This window comes from Strigops habroptila, chromosome 8, assembly GCF_004027225.2.
Source record: "Strigops habroptila isolate Jane chromosome 8, bStrHab1.2.pri, whole genome shotgun sequence".
In the NCBI taxonomy this organism is placed as follows: Eukaryota; Metazoa; Chordata; class Aves; order Psittaciformes; family Psittacidae; genus Strigops; species Strigops habroptila.
Genome location: NC_044284.2, coordinates 24,451,213 through 24,478,854, shown reverse-complemented (window position 1 = coordinate 24,478,854; position 27,642 = coordinate 24,451,213). Strand labels below are relative to the sequence as shown.

General features: G+C 44.5%; 1 long non-coding RNA gene across 1 annotated transcript in view; it reads right to left on the bottom strand.

Moving 5' to 3' along the window:
- LOC115611936 overlaps positions 1-27,642 on the bottom strand; it is a 69,638-nt gene that overhangs the window by 8,856 nt on the left and 33,140 nt on the right. The window lies entirely within an intron of this gene.

Genomic DNA, 27,642 nt, shown 5'->3' with positions numbered 1-27,642 from the left:
GCCTGCCTCCTCTCTGAAATGATGGAGCAGCTCAGGTGCCACAGGGCACAGGGTGGTTGCTCTTGCTCTGCATATTGCTGCTGGAGCACTCCTGCTCTGTGCCTGACCACTCACCCTGCTTCACTCCTCCAGGTCTCCTCAGAAGGAACCTGATCTTGGCAAAATATTTTACACTTCTTCCAGCTCTCCTGGCTTGTGAACTCAAACACAGTGGTGATATATACACGCTACTCTCCCCTACCACCCTTGGGAGAGCAGGCAGCACCAGGAAAACTCCCTTTCGTTTGTCCTGATCCCTTTCTGCTTTCCATGGGGGTAGGGAGAGCAAGAAAAAGAGGTGAATTCAGAGGAAGAACAGCTATGAGAGCAGTCCTAGAGCCATCTCTCCTTGCAGACAGCGTGTGACTCTGTACTGTTGTCCCACCTTCCCTGGCACTGTCCTGGGATGTTCCTCCAACAGTGTCTTGTGGGCAGGTTTGCACTGAAGACCTGGAACAGGCAGCTGCTGCTCCCAGGGAGCTGCGTGCCATGCACAAATATCCAGTATGGAGTGGTATTTTGTAGACTATCTTTCCTCGCCATTTCTTGTTTTCCCAGCTGTTGCTGCTGGACACACACCACAGGGACGGAAAGTCAGCAGAGCACTGCAGTGGGGAAAATGCCCTTGCCAACCGCTGTCAGTAGTCTCAGAGCCCTTTCCCTGGGCAATGTTCCTGCAGGACATGCTTTGGAACAAACTTTGCGTGGTTTCAAGCCATACAGATCAAAGCAATATTCTCCTCTAAAAAGAAAAACACTAACCAACAGTGATGCTTTTCTCAAAGTAGGAAAGGTATGAAGAGGAGCAGAGGTGAAAAGAAGGGTAGAAATATCTTCAGAAAAAAGCTCCAGGGCTGCTAGCAATATGAAATGTACAGCCCTGAACCTGGTCAGTGCACAAACTGCACTCTGGAATGACAAAAAATGAAAGAGAGAGAGCATGTTAAGAAGCATCTCTGAGCAGTAGTGGAGCCTACTCCTACCAGAAACTGCCAGCAGCACCAGGTAGGTAATTTGTCTTCTCATCCATCCCAATAGACAAGAAAAAAAAAAAATTAAATCAGGAGGAGGGGAGAAAAAAAAAAAAAAAAAGAGAGAGAAAGAAAAAAAGGGAACAAAGCATTTTCCCAGGAGTGAGGAGCAGCAATATAGAAAATTTAGGACCATAGCACAGAGAGTTTCTCTTTCCTTTCAAAGGTATTTGCAGGTCCTGAGTGTTTTTAACTTTTACCAGATTTGCTGGTTGTTGGTGCTCGCATTGTGACAGCAATAACAGGTCAAAGCATGCTACTTGCTCATGGTAACTGAACTCAACCCTTTACAAAAGTTTCCCTGTGTAAAATCCAGCAGTGTGCTGTGGGTGCAAGATCTTCCCTCCCAGAGCTGAAGGGACATGGGTCCTCCCTGCCTGGCCATGTCTACAGATATTTAGACCAACCTCTGTCATCTGCCTGCACAAGTCATGCATTCCTGCTGAGGATTTATTTTAGACACCTGGCACTCCCTCCAGAGAGAAGTGAATTACTGCATGGGGCACGCACAGCGGGACAGCAATACTGGACACCAAGATGCCTGGATCCTTTCCAGCTGCTTTGCTCCCTGAGCTGAAATCGAGAGCTTTGACTTGACTCTGGGCTGAGCAGATCACCATAGGAGACGTGCAGAATGATTCCAGCGCTGAACAGTACCAGACAAAACAAGGCAGTGAGGTGAGGTAGTAACATGCAGGACAGAAGGAGGATAGTATGGGCAGGGTGGGGAGAGAAATTATTTCAGAGTTGGAGCTAATTTTGTAGAATCTGGCTGTTAAACAAAGAACCACAGTGTTTTTAAAATTCTGCTTATTGAATTAAGTCACTCTCCTGCCAACTGGATTACTTCAGCTGGCTGAACAATCTGACACCTCTTTTTAGAAAAGAATTTGCTAACACGACCAACTCAGTGTGACGGCATACCTTATCATCCCCTTCGCTGCGCTCTCGGGGAAAAGCAGGAACTACAGCTGAAAACAAAGCCCTTTTATGGGAAACTTCCATAGAATTCAGAAAAGACTTGAAATAGAAATTAAAAGAAAACTCAAAGCATTTCTATTTTGAAGCCTAATAGAATCAAGGATTGGTACTTATATTCTAGCACTTTTTATACATTTGTATAATGTACAAAACACGTTCCTTTGTGTTAAAATTTAAAAAGAAGAAATAATTTATTACATACTAATAGATACTTTCAGAGCATGAGGTTTCCCGTTGGCTTCTAAGAATGCTGTTTATAGAAACACTCAAAATCAGGCTCTGCAGTCAGGTAAACAGCCTCCCTTCACCCTCAGTGTTAGCAAGTATTGCACAGCCAGCATGGCTGGATATTCCTGTTGCTATTTGCTCCTGCTGCAGCAGCACTCTCAGAGCTGAACTGAGCTCTGAGATCAGTTCTTTATGGTGCTGGGTATGATTTTTGTACCCTCAGAGGCAATCCCTGACCCAAACAAGTCTGCTGAGAAGGGAAGTTTGCCTGTGTTTTATATATGGGAGGAGATGCAGAAAGATTATCCATGTCACCCAAGCAACATAGCTGGAAAGTTTTTTTTGGGATGCCAAAGCAGTGGCTTAAACCAAAGATACACATGTGCTAAAAGGAAACAGCTAACTAAACTTCACCTTTATTAACTTCTTTACTGTTACAGTTTAATTACTGTGCAGTCTGAATACCTGATATAAGCCATTCTCTCCCTAAACTCCCCTGCAGACATGCTTCAGCTCTCCTTACAGGCTAGAGTAGTGACAGTGGGACAAACACAAACACACAGAGTTTTGGGGAGTTATGGGCACCCTCTATCTTCTTCTATGGTACCTCCGAGACATCACAACTTCTTTTCCTCCAGTAAAGGTAAAGCAGCGCTCTCTGAGGCCCTTTTCGTTCCTCTGAAATAGAGTCCTGTCTTGTCGTCCACTGATTTCTTGCTCAGAAACAAAAGCGTTTTATCCCCAGCTGCTACCTGAAAACACGAGGATGTCACAGAACAGTATTTGCTATAAAACAGCTAGAAAGAGCTGGAACCTTTTGAGACAAATCCCAGTGGCATTTTTTGGGATGCCCTCTGTGCAACAAGTTGTGGTTCTGGAGAGTTCTTCGGCGGGTTTTTTTTGTGTCTCAGATTCATTGATGGAAATAGTCAGCCTCATTAGATCAAGCCATTAACATCTCTGCCCACAGACAGACGATCATAGCCTTGGGCCACAAGTTGCACCAATCACTGGTTCTTAAACTAAAAATAACTATTCAATTGGCATAAAGAATAGCACGGACATATTTAGATCAGGTCATGATTTTAGCTTAAAGTTATTCTCAGTGAGCATAATGTAATATTCCAGAGACAGTTCTCTATTAGCTCAGGGCAAGATTTGATGGTGATTTTGAACCAGCTTAGTGAAATCAATTTACAAAACATGCCTTCAGTTAAACCAGTTCAACTTTGCACAGTTCATTGAATACCAATCATTTTTATGGCTAGTGTTCATCTGAAAATGGGCCTGGTGCAATGCAGCATGCTTTACTTACTCCTTTTCCTTCTGACACTTGCTCAAAGTGCAAGCTGGAAGAAAAGAGACATTGTCTTTAACTTCCTTTCACTCCTGGAAAGCTGGATCTCTGAATTCCCCCCAGACACCACTGTGGTTGCTTGCCTTGGGCCCAGAGGAAAGCAGAGCTGAGAACAGAGTTCTCCCAGACTGGAAGACTGGCCCAAGGACCTGCAGAATCCACAATGCACCCAAATCAGAAGAGAGCGCAGAGGGGCTTTGGGGACCCCATAGCTTCACGGTTCCTGTGCCTCTGTGCTGCCAGCCTGTTGTGACCCTACAGCCATCACCCTCCTTCTGGGGATGGGACCCTTGCCAGGAACCATTCCCCAGGGCCAACAGCACCTTCCCCCCATTTCCTCTCTGTCGAGGATGAGCTGCATGTTTCAGCAGCATGCAGCACGTCAGGACAGCAGCTGTACCACCAGCTGTTTTTCTCAAAGGCTGCTCACTGGCTTCAACATGTTATGGGCCAGGCACTGTGTGAAGACCCCGGTTCCTGTAGGGCTCCTGCAGAGTGTGTAAGACACCAGCCACATTTGATTGCTACTTCAGGAGGAGAAGATACCTTCCCACCAGTGCTGCAGCTTTAATGCAAAAGAAACCCAGGTACAGAGCCATGCCAACAAGACTAAGGGGCCCATGCACAGTGCATGTGTGCAACCAAAGGCTACACTGCCACTATGGCAAGTGCTGGAGTGTTGGGGAGTTTGGCTGCAAAGCGCCTTAATATCATCCTGCTGCACTGTGAAACCTGGAGCCTTTGGACACATCAGTTCATTACCTATTGTAACTTGCTGGTCACAGGGTACACTACAGTGAGCTGTGCACCTTCTTTATTACCGTAATTTGAACATATCTGCTTTTTCGCTTAACACAGACAACTGTTGTTTCAGTGCTCCCTCAGGACATTATGTTCTCCAGAGAAAGGCCTGGAGACAAAGAGCATCTTTTGAAGGCTCTCATTACTTCTGTGCCATATTTCTCACATCTGATAAGCCTATCTGTGAAATTCCAAAAGTGAGATGGTTATCTCCTCTTACACAAATAACTTACGCTAACGTTACTTTGATACAAACCTTCTGTGATACTTTTCTGTAAGCAAAGAACTCCTTAAGTGCTACCCTTGAGGAAATACTAGCATAATGTTTCACATCTGTCCCATTTTGACTCTAATGAAGACTATTTTTTTGTACCAGCTCTGACCTTATATCATTACAGTGGGTTTTTACTTTCAGTAAGCAGTTATAATTCTATTTACTAGTTAACTGCAGTTACCACCTTGAACACATTTCTCTTTGAAATCAGCAAAACACCAAGGATATTTTACATGAAAGAAATATTTATGTGATTTTGTCAAACAGTACAAAAGACATTTTGTGGATTTTTGCATTTGCCTAAGCCCTGTATATTTATATTTCTTGATAATACTCCAGAATATATGAGAAATTAACAACTGTGCCTTGGAAACTGTACTAGCCTTTGAAGGCCAGACTCCAGGTCAAGGCCTATAGCTTTAGGCTGTCAGTCAGCACCACACTGACCCTCTACTGAACCATATTTCCACCACTACTTAACATTAATTCTGATTTATCTATAAGAATGAACCGGTTTGCAATGACAGAACAGACTGAAATTGGTGATCTTGGACTGGCAGGTTCTCACTAGGTGAGAGTCATATCCTGTTAAAGTCTTGCAGGCATGAACGCAAGTGGCACTATTCTTCCTACATATGAAAGGTCTGTAATAGAGGCTGGGACCCAGGAGGCTAGCTCAGTCTACAGTGTCTGCAGTCAGTAACAAAAAGGCTCCTGCAAGAGAAAAACCCATCTGCCACACAATGGACCTCCCAGCAGGGCTGGGATGCACCTTCAGCCCCTCACATGCTTTTTTGCACAGAAAGAGTCAATCCAGTGCGGAAGGGACTGGAGCAGATGGGCTCCAAAAGGCCCATGCTCCTGGGCAGCTTTGCCTCTGGGGCTCACAGCAGGCTTGTGTAACTGAGCCTGGTGTGTGAGAGGACCACTGCTGCACCCACGACTACTGACCTCGCACAGCCTGAGGCAAGACACTCACTGCACACTATGCTGGTGGCTGCACCAGGGTGGCCTTTGCAGAGCAGCGTACCATAGAGCGGAAGCCTATGACAGGTTTCTTTGGCTACTGCATTTGCTAGACTTAGTTCACTAGCTGCTGTGGTCTTTAACCCTTTTTGGTTTTTTTAACATGCAGATAGAACTTCAAGGTAAAGGGCAAAAGAGAAAAAAAAAAAAATTCTATGTCGTTGTCAGAAAATACCTATACTTCTCTACAAAACATGTATTAGACCAGTCTAGGCTAAGCTTATCATAAGTCTTAGATCTCTGCATGTTGCTCATTCCAATGCAGAATCTAGGGCTAACCACAGTAGAGAGAGAAATAGCTAAGGACACAAAACACAAGAAGAATTTTAAGTATTCACCACTAAAATACAGTATATATTAAAAATGCTGTCAGTGTTTACTGCTAAAGTCAAGAGCATCTCTGAATTTAGGCTTTGTTCTATATTTCATGCTGAGTGCAACAATAAATATTGAATCACAAGAATTTAGTTTGAAAGTTCAGAAATTTTTAAGGCCCCTCAAAGAGTTCAAAAATTACTCCTTAAAGCAAGGGGCCTTTCACAACACCCAGAATACACTGAGGTCATTATTGCAAATCATGGACTCAGCATAAAACTGCAAAGTCTGTTGCACAGAGTACTGTGGTTTAAGAAGTAGTTTATTAAAGAATAAATTCATTAAGAAACCTAGGTTAAGGGTTTGATGTGGAGCCACCTCTGGTTATTCTCACCTGCTGTGGGCCAAGCCCAGCATGGACCAAGCTTTAACACATGGGAGCCACAGCTTCCCTGGCTCCTGGCAGGACTTCACCACCAAAAAGACGCAGGGCTCAGATTCATGAAGAGAGACTTTATGCAGTGACATCCAGCAGGACTAGAAACTGCTCCAGCTGGGGGGGATGGCTGGTCTGCTTCTGAAGCACTTCCCAAAGCCCTGTTTATAGCCCAGCTGCAATCACAGCCCCCGTAAACCCTAGACAGGGAAAACATTGAGTACAGCAGTTCATGCAGTACTATTGACATCAGTTGTGCTCATTAATTAACACTCCCAAGCCTGAGAACGCAGTTGTGCTGTACTTCCAGGTGGGCTACAGAGAGCAGGCACTACCATGGGTGGGATGCAGGTACCACTGTGGGTGGGATGTGGGTACTGTGGCCAGCTCCACTCCCTGTGACCCTGTGCGGGCATGCACAGTCCTCCAGGACAGGTCTCTCTGTGCCAGGTGAATAGCCTTTCACAAAAGTGTGCTTCACAAATTGGCCTTTTCTCCTGTTTTGCTTATTTGTAAAACAGAAGAAGAGTCTGAAATGCTGGATAGCAGGAAAAGGAACAAGTTTTGGTTTTCCCCCCCCCCTTTTTAAGAAGTATTTAAGGCATATTAATTCTGCCTTGATTTGCTACAGGGTCTCTTGGGGCCCACAAGAATATTACTTTTCCCATTGCTTCCTCAGTAATTATACAGACTTTCATGACCAGAATTTCTCATCTAGGATACTAAACAGCAAAACCCCACACTTTCCTGCAGTAGTCAAAGCTGTTTTTTATTTATCAAAGCAATATCCCTCAGAATCAAACAGACCAACTCCTTCCTCCCCTCCCTGCAAAGCTCACACAACAGCAGCGAATGCTTTGGAGCAGTGGCTCAGCCTGGCAGTTGCAGCACCAACCACCCGCACCGCTGATCACCCTTCAGGAGTCCTGGCAAAGCCAGCCATGGAGGGTTGGAAAGGAAATCCTCCAGAAATGCTGCCCATCAGAAAGATGAGTAAATCCATCTCACAGATTTGCAAAACCCCTGAAAAATGCAAGTGCAAGTGGCAACTGAAAAGAGAACATATGAAACACATTAAACTTTCCAAAGTGAGGAATGAAATAAAATTATTCTAATGAGGGACACTTGCATTCAAAAAAACTGGTACATATATGATCAGTCAGAAAGACTACTATCTCTTCCAGAACACACTGCTTCTGACAAGACCTTAACTTGTTGGCTGGTGTCACCACTAACACCTGAGACAGCAAACAACAGCTAATCCTTACACTGTTTTTGTGCTAATGACTGAACCAAGATCAATGGAGTCCCTGGCAAGCTTCCCATTTAATTCAATTAACTCTAACCAGGCCTGTGATGATTGCACCAGTCAGCATAAGAGAAAGCCAGAAGCTGGATCCCTGGATTCAGATGGTAAAAACCAAGGAAGTCTCCACTATAACTTTCTGCTACAGTTACCAGCAGCCTAACCTGCTGTTACTGAGTGACTCAACATCCAGAATGGTTTTTATAAAACACTGTGGAACACAATTTTTTTTCCTGAAAACGCTCAACATTTTGCTGAGAAAAAAATGGAAGCAGCTTATTTCATTGTTTAGTGGGTTTTTTTTTTGCCTTTTTTTTTTTTTTTTTGCTTTTTTTTTTATTTTGGGGGGGGGTTTGGGGTTTTTTTTTTTTAGTTTATTCTAAAATGTTCTGTTACATGTCAGTTAAAGTAAATGTTACGCTGCATCTCCTTGTAGGCTGTGTTAGAGCTGCAAAGCCTCCAGGAAGATCATATTTCCCCTAATGCAACGCAGATGTCTTGATGCCAATCTGCTCAATGCACTCTGGGAGCTGCTGACCTCTCCCTGGGGACCCTGACACTTAGAGAGATTTAGGTTCCTGAGGTATTAGCTGAAAAATGCAGCTTAACAGGGAAAAGACTTCAAGTGGAAATTGACTTTGAAGCCAGCTCAACGAACTGAATGCTACTGAGTCTGGGAATGCCAAAATGTTTCACTTTAATAAAAAAGACATTCCTGACTCCAGTTTGGATTTTTATTCCCACAATTAAAAAAAAAAAATTTCCTTGTTTTTGAGATGAAACCAAATAGAATTTATGTAAATTTCGCATCACTCAATTTCATTCATCTCTAACGTCATTTAAAGATAATTTCTTTAGAACACAAGGTAATTTCTTCAGAACACAAACCACAAAATTTAAAGTGTCCAACATAGTTACAGAACTGAGGGGGGTATAACACCAAGTCCCTCCTTCCCCAAACTCACAAAACATCCGATTCTGCTAACACCATTAGCTGCTTTCTGCAAACTGTGAAGAGGAGGAAACTGGACACTGCGGCTGGTGTTTGTACAGATGCAGCTCTCCAGCATGTTTGAGTAGCAGGCCAGAACCAGAAGAATTTGAGGCCAAATCTGAGGAATGTGTGAATATGATGACATTAGTGCAGACCTTTGTGAAACTTTGTAAGCCTTGGCAGAAAGCACTTAAGCTATTCAGCTGGTGGGATAACTTGACTGGTTGGACATTCTCAACTGCGGTGTGTGAGTGGAGGATGCCTTGTGCTGCACAAGGACTTCTGTTACAATTGGCTGATCTAAACCCAAGAACAGAAATTAGCAGCCAGGGCCAGCAATGAATTATGATCCCACCAGGTCACTTCCAATGAGCAGTATATTTAGCAAGCCAAGGCTGTGGGGCACAGCATACCACTGTTCAGCAGGCGGAAAATCCTGCCCTTGACCGGGCTCATCAGGTTACGCTCTGCGGCTGCGTAGGGGCTGAACTCAGGGGCTGCTTTTGGCTGCCCCCCACCCCTAGCCAGCAGCACCATGAGCAGAGGCCATGCAGGAGCACAGCCCCATGCTGTCAGCTCCTCTCACGGAAATCCTGACGTGCAGCATCCCTGTTACACTTAAATGAAACACAGTGATGTTTCTTGTGAAAGCACTGACCATTTGTTGACAACCAAACTGTCAGTTCAAGCTTAGAGAAACGTTAGGAAGGGTTTCAGTTTGGTACCTTGGAATTCTGACGAACATGAAAAGTAAATTAACCAGGGAAAATTAAGCTGCAATAACAAATTGGTATATCCCCTCAGCTGACACAATTTCCAGGTCTGTGTGGTGGTGGTGGTGGTGGGAGGAATCACGACAAAAAGAAAAAACCCCCCCCCCGCAAAACCCACCCCTCAAACTTCCCAAATATTTTGCTTTTACTTTTGAATGTTCTTCTACTGTAAGCTCCAACGGGCTGCAACATATTTGTCCACTCACATTATTTAGTTAATAAGTTCTGAAACAGATTTGCATAGATGTTTCCTCAGCGGCACTTTTGAAGTGTTCTGTCTGGGATAGCTGGTAAAACCCCTAGAAGTCTGTATACTGGCAACATAAATAGTGTATTTAAAGGATGGGGGATTATCCATTCCTTGACAGGGCTGCGCTACATACCACTAGCTGTCATACAAAGTCTGCTGTCAGTTGCTAGCAGCAATTTTGTTTGAAATTCAGTCCAGCACAAATAATGCTCAGATAGACTTTTCTCCTGGAAAACAAAGCCTTCGGACCTTCAAAAGGAGCTCTAAAGACTCATATGTGACCACCATCTTGGACATATCTCAGAAACAGCATGAGCCGGCAGAGATTATTGAAGCTTCAGAAGGTTTTGTTTTGTTTTCTTTGTGGAAAGCCTGTTCTGGCATTCCTGTCATCTTCTGACCTGTGTGTGCATCCTCTAGGATGGCTGAGAGTATAACAGGGAAGCCAAAATCAGTGTTAACAGTTAACATGCTGCTACGTTCCTACCTGCAAATTCATTGGAGAATAAAAGTTCTTTGCAAATAAAGCTCAACTGCTCTAGGTCAGCAACCAGTCTTTGAAGTTAGAAAACCAACACTGTGGGTCCAGCTCATTAAATATATGTTTAAATAAACCACCACATTTCATGAAAGATTTTCCCATCCCACAGCTACAATGGACAGAGGTGCCGAGCACCCCTGGCAGGAATGCTAGGCACTTGTCTCCCATGCACTCCAATCTACGTGTTCAGCATCTTCCAGAAAGGAATAAACCTCCATACTGCGCTTTAACACCTGACCATGTCCAGGTATTTTCTAGATGGGCCCAGTTACCCCATCAGGCACCATGTTTATACTACTTAAAGATCCATAAGGGATAACATAGGGGAGACTAGAGCCATACAAGTACCTGCAAGCGGATGTGACACTGTGAAGCACAGTTACAATTGAAATTCCCACCCTCAGCAGTGCTGACTGTTCCTTGCCAGGCCAGGCTCATGTGCTGCTGTGGCCATGCTGCAATACAGAGCGGGCCTGCATGGAGCAAAGCATGTTATGTTCAGAAGAGCACCAGGCCGTGCTGGAACTGGACCAGCAGCGGGACAGGGCTGAACCTGCTGCTGCCCTTTGTTCCGACACCTTCTGTCCAGCATGTCCAAGGGACACACAGTGGAGACCCACAGGCAGCTGCTGCCCAAGGGACACTTCTGTCCTTTGTTGCTGCTCGCAGGTATTGGGCCAGAGCAGCACATCTCTGCAACATCCTGAGATTTGCAGACACCCTGGTTTAGATTCGTGAGTTAGCAAGCTCTAATCTAACTGTGTTAAGCAAACCTTTATCTTTTACCAAATGGGGGGTCAGCCAAGGTGATATCATGCCTGACCAGGGCTGGTCCTGTGTGGGTCATGGTGAGGCAGCAGTAAAAAAGGAAAAGAAAATAGGAAAAAAAAGAAAAAGCAGCCCAAAACACCACAAAACAACTCCCCCCTCCCAAACCACCGCAACCCAATATCCCTAAAAATATCCCCACAACAAACCCAGTGTAAAAACCCCAAGCCTTTTAAAGCATTTCCAAATGCTGTCCTGATACTCCTACTGGGTGGTGTCAGGTTATAGGAACTAGACAACCCACTCAAAACAGCCAAGAAGCCACATCTACAACTGCATCACCTGCTTCACAGAAAGAGCTGACAATAGCATTAGCATGAAACTAAAATTAGAGGCTTGAGCACTGCAGTCACTGAAATTGATGACAGTTCAGCAATTCATATCCCTTATTTTTCTTGCCTGAAATAACCATAAAATCAGCTCCCATTCATGCTTCTCCCTGCTCCACAAGGAAAAGCTCTGGTAAGCCTGGCATGCCTTTCACACAGGGAGCCCAACTGACACTTCTGCCAGGGCTTTTACCACTCCCAGCAGTTAATGCGTCAGCAACAAACTTGGAAAGAGACTATGTGTCTGCAAATCAGCATTGTTTTACAAAAATGGGATGTCATATTCAATGCCAGGGCATGGGAGCCATCCTTAACCATCACCAGTGCATGAACACTTACGAGACACAATAGACTAGAAATGGACAAACAAAAATGCATGCAGGATAAGGACAAAAGATCAGGAAAGAGAAGACGGGAGGAGAGAAGTGAGGCTGTCAGATGCTAAATCTCCGCTGCACTGGAGTTAAGAGGGATGCTATCAGTACCGAGTTTGCCTCGTTGTTTAGAAAAAGCTATATGTTTGTTTACTTGAGCCATTCAGAAATAAGAATTCAAGACTCTGAGAGAAGGACTAGGTGGCTGGATGCACACCTGTGAGTACACACATTAGGTGTGCACTGGAAGAGCCCCATCAGCTGTCCTGCTGCCAGGCTGAGATGGGATTCCAACTCCAAGCCCTCCGCTCAGCAGGACAGCTAGCTCAGTGCTACACAGTCTTCCTCAGGCAGCAACTTGATTCATACACTAGCTCTAGAAGTGACTTCTTTTTGTATTAGTATTTCTGGGATGCAGTTCTGGTCCATTGGAGCTGAGTGGAAACTGAAGAAAATTTTCAGATTTCTGTTGCTCTTGCATAATTTCATACAATTAATTCTTCATGTGACAACAAAGAGTTACAATATAGTCTGAAAGACAATGAGAATAGATTTACATTAACATTATTGTCAAAACTCCTTCCTTCAAGTGCCTATATCTTGTGCTTAGATATAGGCAAGTTTCCCATTTTATTGCTACCACTTGCTCATGCGGTGCCCACGGCTGCAGGGAAAGAGTGTAGCAGGGACCTGACTATGAGATGCAATTGTGCAATGTCACTTGGTCCTATGTGCAGGTAAGTCTGAAGCGATGTCAGGCTTGTGCTGGTCCTAGAATAATAGGGAGATGCTAATATTAACAAGAAAGGAAGTGAAAGCATCTCCTGCTAAATACCAAATCAGGGTGTCAGAGTGGAAAATAAGCCCAGCCTCTGTGAGCACGTTTTGTAAATAAATCAGATGCTCTTTTAAGGTGCGCAACAAAAGTTATTGAAAGAAACGTGAGCCTTTCCATTGACCTCACTAGGGCGTGTCACACATTTTAGGCAGAAGAAAATGCACCCTTTTTAATCATGCATTTACTTACAAGATGAGGGGGCTGTTCTGCAAGACCCAGAACAAGAGACTGAACATATTGCCATTACAGCTGCAAAGTCATCGCACTGAAGCAATTACTCTGCTCTGATCTCAGAGAAAATGTGATGAAGACCTGCTGTGAAGTATATGGCAACACACAGACTCTTGCAGGTTTTTGATGCAAGTACTCTGTGTATGCCCTTCTGCCTGTGGTGTGCTCACCTGCAATTTGTGCAAGATTGCTACAGTTTTATTTTTAGTTCTATACAACATTTGGACTTTCTGTTCCATAAATACATCTCCTCATGGTGGTACATTTGGAAAAGCCACAGTGTGCTCCCACCTCCACTTGCAGCTGAAGCCTCTGATCACTGATAGTGTTGAGCTTCCAAACCAGTCCCTCTTCTGTTCTTTCCTCAGCATCTGGCTTGCTTCTGGTCTGGCCAGCAATTGCATTTGCACCTTCTGGTCCAGATGTGGCCTGTGGCTCCTTGCAAGAATCTCCCAGTTCTGCTGTGACCTATGTAGAAGGAAGGAACATGGTCTAAGACATGTTCTTCACCTCAACTGTGATAAAGACCTGGGCATGGCTGGGCTGCTCCAGTGCTGCTCCTGCTCCTACTAGCAGCCATGTAATTAAGTGCAGTCACACAGCTCACTGCAGCTGGTCGGTCTCTCCTCCTCCCTTCTTCCTACACTTGCTGCAGCCATGAAATGTCTGCTCCCACAGTCATCCCCTGGGGTATGCCAAGCCCATATGTTGCTGTCCCCTTTCACACACATTACCAAAGAGCCAAAAAATTCACTCTTTGGAGATACACTTCTTCGTGCACAGTCCATCCAGCAGAATGGAGAAACCTAGCCAAGATGGCCATATAAACCATGTTGTTGCTTAGTAAGACTTCACTTAACAGTGACATCAAGTATATTATTTTGGAGTAAAGTAATATAACCAGCCTTATTTCCAACATGGCTAATGTTTTCTTAAGTAAAACTGCTTTATAGTCTTTTGCTTTAAAATTCTCAGTTTGCCAGGAATAAAAATGTCCTATATTACATCGCAGACATCCGTTTGTTCCCCGTTTTTATCAGCATTTAGGGCTATGATCAGAGGACTCTGACTTTATTCTAAAAATCAACTGTGTGTATTACAAGCAATCAGGTACCTGTATTAAAGTCCACAGTTGACAGCAGTCCTTGGCTACCCCAGGTCGCTAATGCTGTTGGAGACATCTGCTCTGTCCTGGCATCCAGAGGGGAACATGAAGGTTCACTGTCACTGCCGGCACTCTCCCGGTGCCCCAGTCCCCCTCTGCAGGCTGTGCAGGTCCATCAACTGCTGAGCCCAGCTTTTCAGATGACATCGGGGTCTGCCCCTGAGGAGAGCATTAACCAGTGGACTCAGGCTTTATTTAAAGCTGGCTGTAAAACATTCACCACTGGTCAGCACGAATCTTAAATGCCAGGCTTTTTTGGACTGATGCTCCCAACTGACGGGTTTTAATGTAACATCACATTTGTCAGTGTCACAAATGATCACTACTTTAACATCAAAACATTTCCTTTCATTAAGCATCATCTGCAGAGTTGCCACATGCAGGAAGACATTTGACACAACTCTCCAGGATGCCAATACAGAATCAGCATAAAAACTGCACCTTGAATGAAAGCTTAGACTTTGGGCTGGAAACATCTCCCAAGCAGCAGCAATTGCAGGTCACATCACAACATGCTCAACAACAACAGCTGAAGATCCCCATTTCAAAAGTGACTGAACATTACAATGCAAAGCTAAACACTCATTCATGGCTGTGACAGCCTTGTGGGGCTCATCTCTCTTCCTATCTCTTAATGTACATGAATTATCCTCCCAAATAGCTACTTTTCTATCAACAATACGCACAACATCTTTCAAAAGGCAAAATGGAAATCCCTGCAAGTATTTCTGGTGCTGCTTCCAGCCAGAAATAACAGTAATCTGATCCACGAGTGAATTCCGTTTCTGTTGCTGAATTCCTTTGTACAAATATCTTTGCTTTGAAAAGGTTTGGCAACAGCAAGGCACAAGCTAATTTTACTTACAAGGCATGAATCAAAGAAGATTTGCAAGTTTGTGAATCACAGAAAGAAAGTGTCTGTGGCCTCTTACCAGTTCTGTCAAGAGAAAACATCACAGTTCAGCTATTTTAGATGCTAATTCAGACCTACTTGCTGCAGCCCTGCAGATCCTCACCTCCCACCACCCTCACACTCTCCCAAAGCACAGCAACATGGCCAAATCCAGAGTCTTGTCTTGGGACATAGGAAACTTCCAGCCCCACTCAAACTCTCTGTTGTTAACATGCTACATTACCGTGGGCAAAATTTAGCCTGTAGTGTTAGAGAATAGAGTAAATCATTAATCACAAAGCCAGCAAATGCTTTGTGAAAGAAACAGGTGACCAAGAAAAGAGTGAGCCACTCTCCACATTGCACAGTGCCAAAAGCCCAGGGAACCTCAGAGACTAAGTTACAAAGACTTCTGCAGTAGAAGCAAACCTTCAGGGACAGCATAGTGCCTATGGCCTGGCCCCGCTGCAATGTAAGTGAAGGCCTATGATCAGTTAATGCCTGTGTTCCTTTGCTGCTGAGAGACCTCCCACCCAAGGCAAGGTTGTCCTGAGGATGGGGACAGCTCTGCCACACTGGCTGCAGCAGCCTTGGGGAACATGTGGTTGGCCAGCCTGCTTCTGCAGTCCATGGGAACAGGCACTGCCACCCCACACAGTTTGCCAGGCTGCTGGGGCCAGAGCTACTGTGAGAACTCCCCTAACATTTTCATCTCTTCACTTACTGCTTACAACAGACTTGATCCCCTCCAGCCCTGCAGGAACAATGCTGAGGGCTGGGAGGCTTCAACATCTCTTTCCAGCACCGCCAACTCATTGCTCTCCAGCTTCTCAAAGACTATTTTAGCGCCGTGCCCCAGTTCACGGGTGAACACCACATCATCTTCTTTCTTAAAACGGGTCTTGAGGGTTTACAGATGTCAGGCATGGTATAAAAATTAAATAGCATTGTTTGAAGGAATGAAGGGTCCTCCATCTCCCAGCAGTCTGTGGGATCTGGCCATTGAATATATAGGTGAATTCTCCCATAAAATTCAGCATCAGGCATGCTTAATCTTGCTTCATCATTTTTGTACACTGCTGCTCTGCAGCCTGACAGTTCATCTTCTGCACAGCTCCATTTGTCAAACCAAATTGTTCCCTGACAGTCTGCAGAGACATATATTTGCCATCTGCAATCTATTCCTCGGTTTCTGGCTCATATTTTCAGTGCTTTCTTTTGAAAGCTGTTTCAGATTTCCACGGGTTTCTTCATAACCTCTGCTAGTAAAGCCTCACACAGTCTAATTGTTGACAGCTGTGTCATGAGAAGTATTTTACATTTCTTTTGTTGTTCTCTTGCTGCATGCATACAAGTTGCTACATTAAGAGCTCCTGAGCTGGGTAACATGCACCAGGATGTGAAAAGACAACGACATCTTCCAAGAGTGGGTTAGAGGGATTTAGTTTGTTACAGTTTTACAGAAATAGTTGCAGCTCTATATGGTAAAACACTGACAAGTAAAAGACATTTGAGCAAACAGGTGTGAAGCTCTGAAGTCACAGATTATTGATAAGCAAGAGTTAATTAGTATAATGACTGTAATATGCTCAGACAGCTAAGGATCATTTCACAAAGGAAAATCCAATGCTATTAACACATTTGTCAGAGCTAGGGAAACTTGCAAAGTTGTATTTTCCTGCTGAAGCTCCAAGGACCAGCAGGGTCCATCTCTCTGACAAGGGCACCTGTGTCACATTGGCTATGACCAAGCCAGCGGTCAGGCTGGTTATCAGAGTAGGCCAAACAAGGCTACGGGACCTCTGCTTGCACCCAACTATAGCACTAAGAAGAAAGCAGCCACAGCTGTACTTCCAGCCCAGAAGCAGAAGAGCCTAGTACAGGCAGCATCTGTGCCTCTTTGATCTAACCCTCGACTGTGACTTGTGTTGTCTTTGATGCATCCTGCATCCATGGGAAGTCTCATTCCAAAGCAGTCAAGACACATACCTAGATGCAAAAACTTCCTTATGTATAGCAAAGGCCAGCATTAATAAAACATTTAGGTTGGGGCCTCTGTAACTCTTGGGACAGCGAGTACCCTCTACACACACATTTCACTCAGTATCATCCCACATGAGAAGTACTAGGCTGGAAAAAACTGAATCCCTCCTTTTCTTTTAAGGAGTTTGCACTTCAGTTTCATAGTAAAGGAAAATCCAGTAAAAACAAACAAACAAAAAACCCCACAAACAACCAACACACCCCAAACCCCCAAATAAAATCACTGTTGATTTTTTTCTCCCTCCAGGCAGAAAAGGGGCTGCAAGCATCAGCAGAAGATGTGGTATCTGAGAGCATATCTAGGAGATGCGAGGTTGTGGTAACACTATGAAAGATGGAAGATGCTGAGGACTAGGCTGTTCTCTCTCTTCTGCCAGGCTGAACACAAATCTGAAACATCTGTTCACATAACTTGATATGATCTCTCAGTCAAGTAACATAAGCACAAACTACTCCTGACATCAGTGCAGAACAACTATCAGCTAAGCTTTTTGTGGAAATCTAAGAATTCAGACACTTTTGATGTTCCCTGCAAGCACAGAATAACAATGCATTTTCACTACCAGCATATCACTTGCAGAGAAAAATTAGTACTTTTTACAAGTATTCTAAATCCTGAAATCTTTGCTTTTTCTAGAACTAAACTGTACACATTCTGCTTCAAGAGCTATTCAAACTGGTCAGTAATTGCTATATACAACATATAGCTCAGGTCAGCACAATTGGTACTTGAACATGGAATGGTTTGGGTTGGAAGGGACCTTAAAGCACATCTAGTTCCAACCTTCCTGCCAGGGGCAGGGACATCTTCTGCTAGACAGGCTGCTCAAAGCTCTGTCCAACCTGGCCTTGAACACTGCCAGGGATGGGGCAGCCACAGCTTCTCTGGGCAATCTGCTCCCCTATCAAAAGCATTATCCAATAGGCAAAGAGTAGGATTTCAGCTGAAAGTATCAGAGGACAGAATTCACTTGCAGAACTCGCATCCAGACTTCAGTTCAGGGCTCACATTTCTTGTTGCATCTCCAAATTTGGTAGGAGAGGGATCTACATTTTGTGCAGGGCTCAATTCTCATATAAATGCCCACCTATACTTACACAATAAATACTTTTTTAGCTATATAAGATACAGTAAGTTCAGAAAAAGTGCAGTGGCAAATCAAGCAAAAAGCTGCAGAACTATGTGCTATACACACCTTTTCCCTGCTGCTGCAGCTCCAAAGCAAGCATTGCCTGCAGCCCTCCAAGAAATCTCTGCATTCAACACATTCTGAAGAATGAACCCCCTCCCATCAGGGAATGAACTATAAATTGAGGTCAGTTTCTGGTTCTACTTCTAATTCTATATGCGCATGTAAAAGTCACTTCGTTTCCATGCTGCTGTTCTCAAATCCTTTGTCTGCCTTGCCTCTTTAGCAATGGCTAAGTAGGGATTGTTGGATTGTCCCCAGCTATGTACCTGCACAGTATCCAAGGCAGGAAACTAGATTTGAAATGGAGGGCTCTAAAAGCCACAGGAAGAAGAAAGGGGGTGGAAGAGAAGGAAAAAAAGGGGGGGGGGAGGGAATAGTAGTACATGGTATCCAGTAGCTTTTCAGTGGTGTGGGGGGAAAGCCATGCCAGTTATTTTTGCCTTCCCTCCGTACAACAGTAGATGGAGCTCTCCTTTCACCAGCCTCAGGAGTCCATTAACGCCTGCAGTATTACAAATTCGTGCACTGTAATTATTCTGTCAGCACCTGCTAGGGCTGCTGCATGTGACCGATCTGTGGTGGTTACAAAGGAGGGATCTCGGGCTCCACAGCTGTCTGCTCGACATCATTCAGCAGCATGAAATTCTCCAAAACTTGTAAATGACAAAAATGTTTGATTAACCACAGTATTGCCTTTCCTTCCAGTTAAGCATTGTGTAATGTGCTTCCTTTGTAAATTGTTACCAGGATTACATGGAATTCAGCAGAGTTCGGAAAATGACAAGGCATGTTTTACTTCTCTTGCAAAATAAGGAATGAGAAATTTTGCTTGCCATGAGAGGACGCACATAAAAATCATATTCATGTCTGTGAGTACTGAAGACTACATTATCTAGAGGATTTTATAGGAACTAAAGGTCAAGGGATCTGTGGCCAATTTCTCAACCATTGCTTGCAGACCTAACAACTACAATCTGTATGTGACAGCAGGACAGCGGAGGAGGGATGAGGGGCAACTGGCATTTACTTGCATCTCTGCGAGCTATGAAAAATTACAAACTCAGATGTTGATTTTCTATCTTCCCACCCCATCTTCAGGTGCTACTGCAAGTGACTCCAGTAAAGCCCTGCACAGATGCAGAAGGCCTTTGTGGTGTTGTGCACCACAGGACCAGAACTATAGTTGCAATTTCCTCTAGACATACCAGCCAGATTTTCTGCAACAAGAGCTGCAGTATTTAATCTGCAGAGAAGTCAGACCAAAGTTAGGCTGCTCGCTCTCTCTCTCTCTCTCTCTCTCTCTCATTTTGTTTGGTTGTTTGGGTTTTTTTCCTCGGGGTGTGAGGGTGTTTGGTTTTTTGTTGATTGTGGTTTTGGTTGAGTTTTTAATGCACCATGCACATCCTGCTTCATTCTGCTGCAAATCCAAATGCAGGCTTGACTTCAAAGAGTAATCACATGCTACTGACTGCCAGGGAAGGCTATCTTCAAAGCCAATGTACAACTTGTTATTCTTTGGAAACATGCACTGCAATATAAGCAATATATAAAAACATATTCTGATCTTTTTTTAGATTCTTTGAAGAAGATTTCATGTTACGCAAGTAGGCAAGCCAAGAATATTGTAGAGTTACATGAGATGCTGGAGATGATATTTGCCAGCAAGGTAATTCAATATACATCTATTCTGGCATTCAATAATTAAAGAGAGGCCCCTAGCAGTGAATTGCTGGGTGATTATCTCACAGCCTCTGATACCTCAGCCACCAGAGAAGTGCCAGCACCTGCAGACAGGCGCTGGCAACTGTGCACCACATCTTCACAGGCAGGTACTGAAACACAAGCAGGCAGTACTTTCAGCAGAACTGATTTTTTCATCTCTGAATAGAAGTTAACAGAACAAGAGATATTAGACACCCACCTCTGAAGACAGGGGTTTTCTACCAATTAGCCTAGTAGTGACTGACATTCTAGATTTAAGACTTTATCCTGTGTCTGATTCTGCACAGATATAATGGTCTGTTGAGACAGGATCCGTGCTTCAGCCCTAAGAGAGCAAAAATCTAGGTAAGGACTTTGACATTTGGTCTTTAATGAATAGAAGCCAACAGCTGACAAATTAAATACTTCAGAGAAGTGAAAATTAAACAGTCCTGCAGTCACAAGTGTTGGCATATGGAAAACTGCCACTGAGCTAATAATAGAAGTGTCTACCGCAGCAGAGAGGGAGGTCCCAGTGTCCTAGAACAAGCCATACATCTGGGCACTGGGAAGAGAGCCATTAGGCAATGTATGTTTAAGTAGCACATACTTGCTACCTTCCTACCAGCTATTCATCTTTGCAACCACAGGCTGAGGGCAGCAGTCCATAAGCAGTAATGTGGCGCTACAGACAAAAATCAGGTTGGGCTCTGCCCACCAGGCTCCCATTTTAACAGACAAGTTTCCTGTAGCCACAGAAACACAGGGTTCACTGCCTGGCTGAATACACCTGCTTTACTTAATTCACCAAAAAATGGACAACTGGTTCTATTGACACACACTTGCATTTACATATTCTGGACACCAGTCACTTTCTCTAGTTACTTCAGGTATCTATGAAAAGCATAAAACCGCCTGGGGACAGAGTCTTCCTTGCTCACTCCAGCCTGACCCCTGCATAATTTCCTTGTGCATGGTACAGCCATGCTGCTGAGAAACAGGAGGAAAACTGGGGTCATCACATGGAACATGAGCAAAGCATGCAGATATTACTCACAACTAGAGCATGAAAGTGATTTACAGACAGGTAATTATGAAGCTAATCTATAGCGCATGCATAAGGTATTCACTTGTTAATGAAGGATACAGGAAAGCAAACCAAGATGGTGGAACTGCAAACAGACATTAGCTAGACTATGTACCTTCAGCTGCCTACAAAAAACAACTCAAGTAGAGATGGGAAGACCAAAAGTATGCTGCTGGCTACTGTGGCACAGCACAAGATCGTGTATATACTATAGTACCCTAGGAGGAAAAGCACACTCACATGAAACATGCGTCACCCACATATGCATAGCTCTCTTGGAGATGACAGACAAGGTTGATTCACAGCACTCTTCTAAATAGTGTCCTACACTCTGTAATGCAGATAGCTGACAAGAGATAATGGGCACTAAAGAGCAGAAGTGAGATAAAGCACTACAGAGAAGAGGGAGATAAAGTGCTGAAGAGGAGATATGTATGAGTGCACACACACACAGAGGGACAAGCCCTAATATAAAGTACAGGCAGGTTCTGCCAGTTTCAGCACTGATTCACTGCTTCTCTTCCTGAAGTATCTGGCTGATACACTTTAGGAGACTTTCAAAGGTACCAAGCTGTATAGTAAGGGACAAACCAAGTGGATCCATCAGTCTAGGGAAGAGCAGCTCCTGGGGGCTGAGGGTGTAGGAAGAAGCTTCTGCTCCTAAGGAGGCAAAAGGAAACTTCAAGAAGTTTCTCAGCTGTCTGGTTCTGAACCCACTGACATGCACTCACTGCAAGAGGTATTTGCTGGCTCAAGATGATGCACCACCAGTTTAGATGATGACTACAGGAGGGACAATTGGGTCATCTTCCCTCTTTGACCAAAAAAAAAAAAAAAAAAAAAAGAAAAAAGACCCAAGAGTCTCAGATTCGCTAAAGGGGGTTTCTGTCCAACTGTCCCTTTCAGAACACCTGTTAAAACAGCCTTAGAAGCTATCAGCATCATGTTCTCTGAGTTCGTGCATAAAACACCTGCTGCACACACACAAGCTGCATTTCAGTCAAGCCTGATACTGATTGTCCATTATGATGGCAAATGTACCCACGGCTTTTCACCATAGGTATATGCTCCAGAAAAATCCAGTCCTCTTTGCCTATGATCATAGCAAGAAAAAACAACCTCAAGAGAACCTGCAAGTTTTTCTATTTAATGTTTCAGTTCTGTTCAGATGAGAAGCCAAGAGACAGTTGGACAGTTCTGCCCCTTCTAGCTGCCTCCAGCAAATACAGCTGCTGCCCTCCACATGTGTAAGGCCTCCACAAGCAGAATTTAACTCACAATTTTCACCCTTACAGAGACTTCACCTATCAGTACTGCATTGGTAGAACAAGGCTTTTATATCATGTCTGATTGGGAACAAGAGTTTAAAAAAAAAAAAAAAAAAAAATTAAAAATCTCAGAGCTGCATTAGGTGAATTTACCAGTAGCCTTTTGCTAATGTCCCTTCAAGCTCATCAGAGCTGGAGGTTTGAGTTCCACAGCACTGACCACAGGGGACACACTTGCAATGATTTCTTCAGGGCTGGCCAGGTTCTTCCACCAATGAGGAGGAAGGGAGGCATTTTCCTCCTTGCTCAAGGTACAGGCTGCTGTGGCCCAGGCTTGTCACCAGCCAGGAGTGACAGGGAATGCTTCTGAAGGCCTGCTCTTTCCTCAGCACAGGGTACCCACCACAGCCACAGAAAGATTTTTGGCACCAAGGATGGTGCCCTGGCCTTCTCTACTACTGCTCCAGGACCTCCCCTCCCTCTGGCCCCTTTATGCCCTCCTCTTCTGCTGCCACCTTTTGTCCCTGTTCTTTCCTGCCCCTGCTTTGTTTGAACAGTGTGTGATACAGCAAAGTGTGACGAGCAGGAGACATGCAGAGGGAGTACCAGGAAGGCTCATGCTTTCTTACTCCCTTCATGCCTGGGAAGGTGACATTTGACCATTCATAGCAATGGTGTTGATACCACACTGGGCAATAGCTCACAAGTTAAAATAGTAGCGACACTGATGGTACTCACAAGTCTCAGAAAAGAAAGGTGATGTGGAATTGGCTTGTTCATCTTTTCCATGACAGGAAACATTTCAACCCCTGTTACCAGCACAAACATTGTCTACTTTGATCATTCTTTGCAACTCACAATACCGTGCATGAGGATCACACAAATAAGGAAAACCACAGTATTCCTTTTGCCTTCTATGGCAAGAGTTCAAAATACAATAAACCCCAACCTCTCCGCTATGTTCTTCATATGCTCCAGAGCATTCAGCTGCTCACTGTTTATCATGTTACAGCCTATGGATGTACCAACCTTCTAAGTAAAGCAAGACTAGTCACCCAGCAGTCAGCTGCTGCAGTGACTGCAGGGCAGGCAGCCTTTCCAGGGGCCAGAACCTCATGGCCAGCACAGTCTGCCAGTGACAGCACCAACAGGAGCTGCCAGCGAGCTTGCCTCAGTGAAACGAAAATCTTCCGCTTTCTATCCAAATCCATTAACAGCAGAGAGAGGAGACAAGGAGGAGGAAGGGTAGCCAGCTCTCACAAATACATATACAGCATTGTCTTAAGCTACCATTTTTCAATTACTTTTCTGCTTTATGGCCCTTAGCACAAGCAGAAAAATTGAACTGAGGTGCAGAAAGCAACCAGTTTCTCTTTCTGCTTCTCATGCATTCACACCAAAGCAGAGGTTGGATCAGGGACACCCCCAAGGAAGTACCGGAAAACACATTCAGAGCTTTGTGAAAAATTGTTTTTACAGGACACAGGTTGGGAAATTACAAGCAAAAGGCACTGAAGTGTAACAACTTTTTGAAAGGTACCTCCATCAGAAGATTCCTATGGCATTTCAGATACCCAACATAAGCCTGGTGGGCAGGAGCAGGGCTGTGGCCAGGCATACCTGTGGCCCTTTGCCCTGGTGGCAGTTGTGCATGACCACTGAGACAGGGACCCTTGGTGAGGCGTCTCACCACCATCATACCTGATGGAGCGTGATCCCTCAGCAGCGTGAGACCATGCTGGGGGTGTGCTCCTACGCATCCCTTCCATGAGCTCAGTTATGAGGAGTGAACGTGAACAGGGGGCCTGTTGAAGCAGCCACCTCCCCCAGGTGCAGCCTGCAGTGGCTCTGCAACAGATCCCAGCATGGCACCGAGGCAAACAGCCTCTCGGCTCACTGCGCTTGCTGCGTCTGGAGATACTTGCATGCGCCCCAAGCAGCTGGAGGAGAGTGTGAAGAGGCTGCGGATGTACCAGCCACCATCCCTGAGGCCAGGCCCTGGAGCACAGATGGCCAGGACACATTTGTACCAGTCCATGCAGGCACCCTCTCACCAGGGGACAGCACATGTCCCGCACACTACCAGGCCAATGTGTGCTGATGTGCCTCATGCCCAAGTCAAGGGAACAACTTCCCAAAGCCTATGCAGGCACCAATAAACATGCAGAGCAGTCCAGGATCCTCCACTGTGCAAAACCAGTGATCTAAGCCAGCTGAGCTCTTGGAAGCCTTGCACCCAGCTTCAGGAGATCTGCAGCAACCCCACAGGCCCTGGCATCAGCTCCTTGCTTTCCCAGGCCTTCCAGGGGAAGGCCAGGAGGGAACAGATGGCTCCAAGACAGAGAACATGTTGCCAAGCACCCCAACCCACACACACAGATCTCCCCTGGAAATCTTTCCCTCAAGCCATGCTGCCTGTTATCACCGCTGAGAGCCAGCAGGAGCCCAGTGGTGCGAGCACAGTCAGTGGCCTGCTTGTCTCTCCCACACTGAAGCAGTTCATGCTCCAGCTTAAAAAGTCTACATTAAGGACCAAAATATACCATTTTCTCCTGAGTGCATGAGGCACACTCAGTACTGGATGCTATTGGAAATACTAGGAGGGAGGTGGCAGTGAAGGCCATCTCCCTTCCCACAAACAGCTTGAACTTGCTTTTTTGCATTAGCTTTTGGTTCATTTGTCTCTGCTCTAAATTCAGACAATGAATTAGCTAGATGTTTTAATGATCAAATTCTTTGTATTTCTCATTAAAAGCTAGTTCAAACAGCATTGTCTTTCTTGATGGCATATATGGCTTTTGGGGTGTAATGCACCTGTGTTTGGCTGAATTGCTATAGTTTGCCCCTTCATTGCAAGGTTTTTCACTTCAAGGAAAATAGCATTTGCAATAACAAGCTGTCCCTCAGGCCCCAACAGCACAAGCACAAACTGTAGTTTACTGTAACATACCAGCTATTCCAGATTTCTTTCCAACCTACATTATATACAGCATGGAAGCTTCAGGAACTGTAATTTTACTTCATGCAGAATGTGATTTTCTTTCGCACATCAAGCACCGGCTTGCAAAAAACCCCAGCCGTCCTGATTTTAAAGGTTAGAGCGAAATCTCCAACCTCAGTCCCAGGGTGTCACACGTAGCAGATATTTGTGTGTAAAAATGTGGTGCACAACTGCCTCAAAGCTAGTACATGCAAGCTTGGAAATACAAAACACAAAAGGTAGAGATTTAATAAAAATGTGGCCATCAAAACACAAGAGCAGGAGAATATATGGGCATAAATCTAATTGCATACATAGTAAGTGCATGTTAGTTTTATGGATATTAGTTATTTGCATGGGCCTTGAAAAACACTTGTATGGAATAAAGCAGCTAAGAATCCCATGGTTTTCCTTACTACCCAACAACAGCATAAAGCAGCAGCTTTGGCAATTTACTTTCCCAGGTTTCTTACATAAGGAGATGAGAGACAACCACAATGGACATCTCGCTACCTGCCTCTCCTCCTCTCTGTACTCTGTCCCCCTCTCAGCTGCGCACTTCCTTTTTCTTTTCTTCTGACTTCATGTTACTGCCAGTCCTGGTTTTCCTCCCACATGCCAAACATTCATCTCCTGGCTACATTCACTTGCAAGAAGAAACAAGCCTTCTGCCTTGCTCTGCACAGGGGGGTGGGGGGGGGAGGGGGGGAAGGGGGGGAAGAAAAAGAAAAGAAAAAAGACACAAGCCTGAAGTTCACTGCTAACTGTAAATGCATCTAATGTACCAAAAAGCCGAAGGACCAAGCTTACAGGACAAGCTGCTCTCAGAAGTTTCAGTCCTATGGGTAAAACACAGAGGCACCAGTTTTAAGTGTATTTTATGTGGTAGACAGAGGCTGCTCATTCAGTGTACTAGAGGTAGATGAACACAGAACAAGCATTAGCAGCTGATCATTTCCACAATGGGAGAGATTTATCCTGTGAAGTCTTTACATAGTACCTGCTCAATAAACTCAAAACCAAAACCAAGCTCAGAAGATACTGGCACACATGGAGAGATGATAAAGAAAATCCAATAAAAAGACAGAGGTACAAAGACATCTTTAACTCCCATCATGAGAACTAGACAAAGGATAGAGGAAAGTGCTTTTTTCAGTGTATATGACACCCCCACCCAGTCATTACCACACTCCTTCCTTTGAGAGGGGTCTCACCTAGGTAAACAACACCCGCTTAAGTGTATGTCAAGAGTTCTCTCATAAGATGCAGCAGCATAGGCCAGCAAAAGTACGTGCAAGTCTAAAGCCACAGGTCTAAAATTATTTGAAGACACGAGCATATATGGAAAAAGCCTCTGGTTTAAAAGCCTCTGGTTTAAAACATGGGTTATAAAAGCCAAACAGTTGTGCCCAGTACTGTGATCAAATGCCATCCTTATTCCATCAGAGCTTAAAATAGGTTGAGTAACAAGGCAAACAACTGTAAAAAATCCCAAGCTGCTGCCAACGGACACATAGCAGGCAGCAGCACCGCACTGTTTCACTCCACTTCCAGTGACTGTGGTGTTTGTAGAAGGAAAGCCTCCATTATGATTCAGGAACACATTCAGCCGAGTATTGATACAGCCAGACAAACTTCATTGGTAAACTGCAGACTGCAAAAAGATCCACAGACCACAATGTTAAACCAGCTTGGCCCAAGCATGACAGGCAGTGCATGTGTGCACAGCATGGCTCGTCCCTCGAGAGCACCCTTAGCTGCCAGTGCATAGGCAGGGGTCCCTGTATTTCATTTACCCGACCCACAGGGCAAAAATTGGGTTCAAGTTCATGAACCATTAACTCCCAAGTTCCTCTGAACACCCTCTGTGAAGCCCAGGTAGTTCTCATATTTTAGCTACTGGCTGCACAGGCTTTGTTAGTGCTGGAGGCTGAGGCTTTGTAACAAGCCCCAGGAGTTCGGTACATTCTGTTCAGAGTGCCAAAGGCACTGAATAACCACTTACATTTGCATTTGCCTAAACATAGCCTAAACATACTACAAGCAAATAGCAGGAATAGGTTTAGCACTCGAGCATAATTAAAAGCAAAAACCACCCATCAATAATTTGGTACCTTTCCAGAAAGACCAGAAAAAAGCCAATATGAATCAGAATCATTGAAAAGGTATTTTTGTACTGCAGCAAAACCCAAAGAATCAAAAGTTCTTGGCAAACATCTCTAACTTTAAAACCTATTTTTAACCAGTCAATACATTTTATAAGCTTATCTGTAGATAAGCTGCTAAATACTGTTTCTGGGGTTTAGAGTTTTTGCTAGAGACGTGCAATCTCTGCTGCTGCCTGAGCCTGACTGCTTTTCT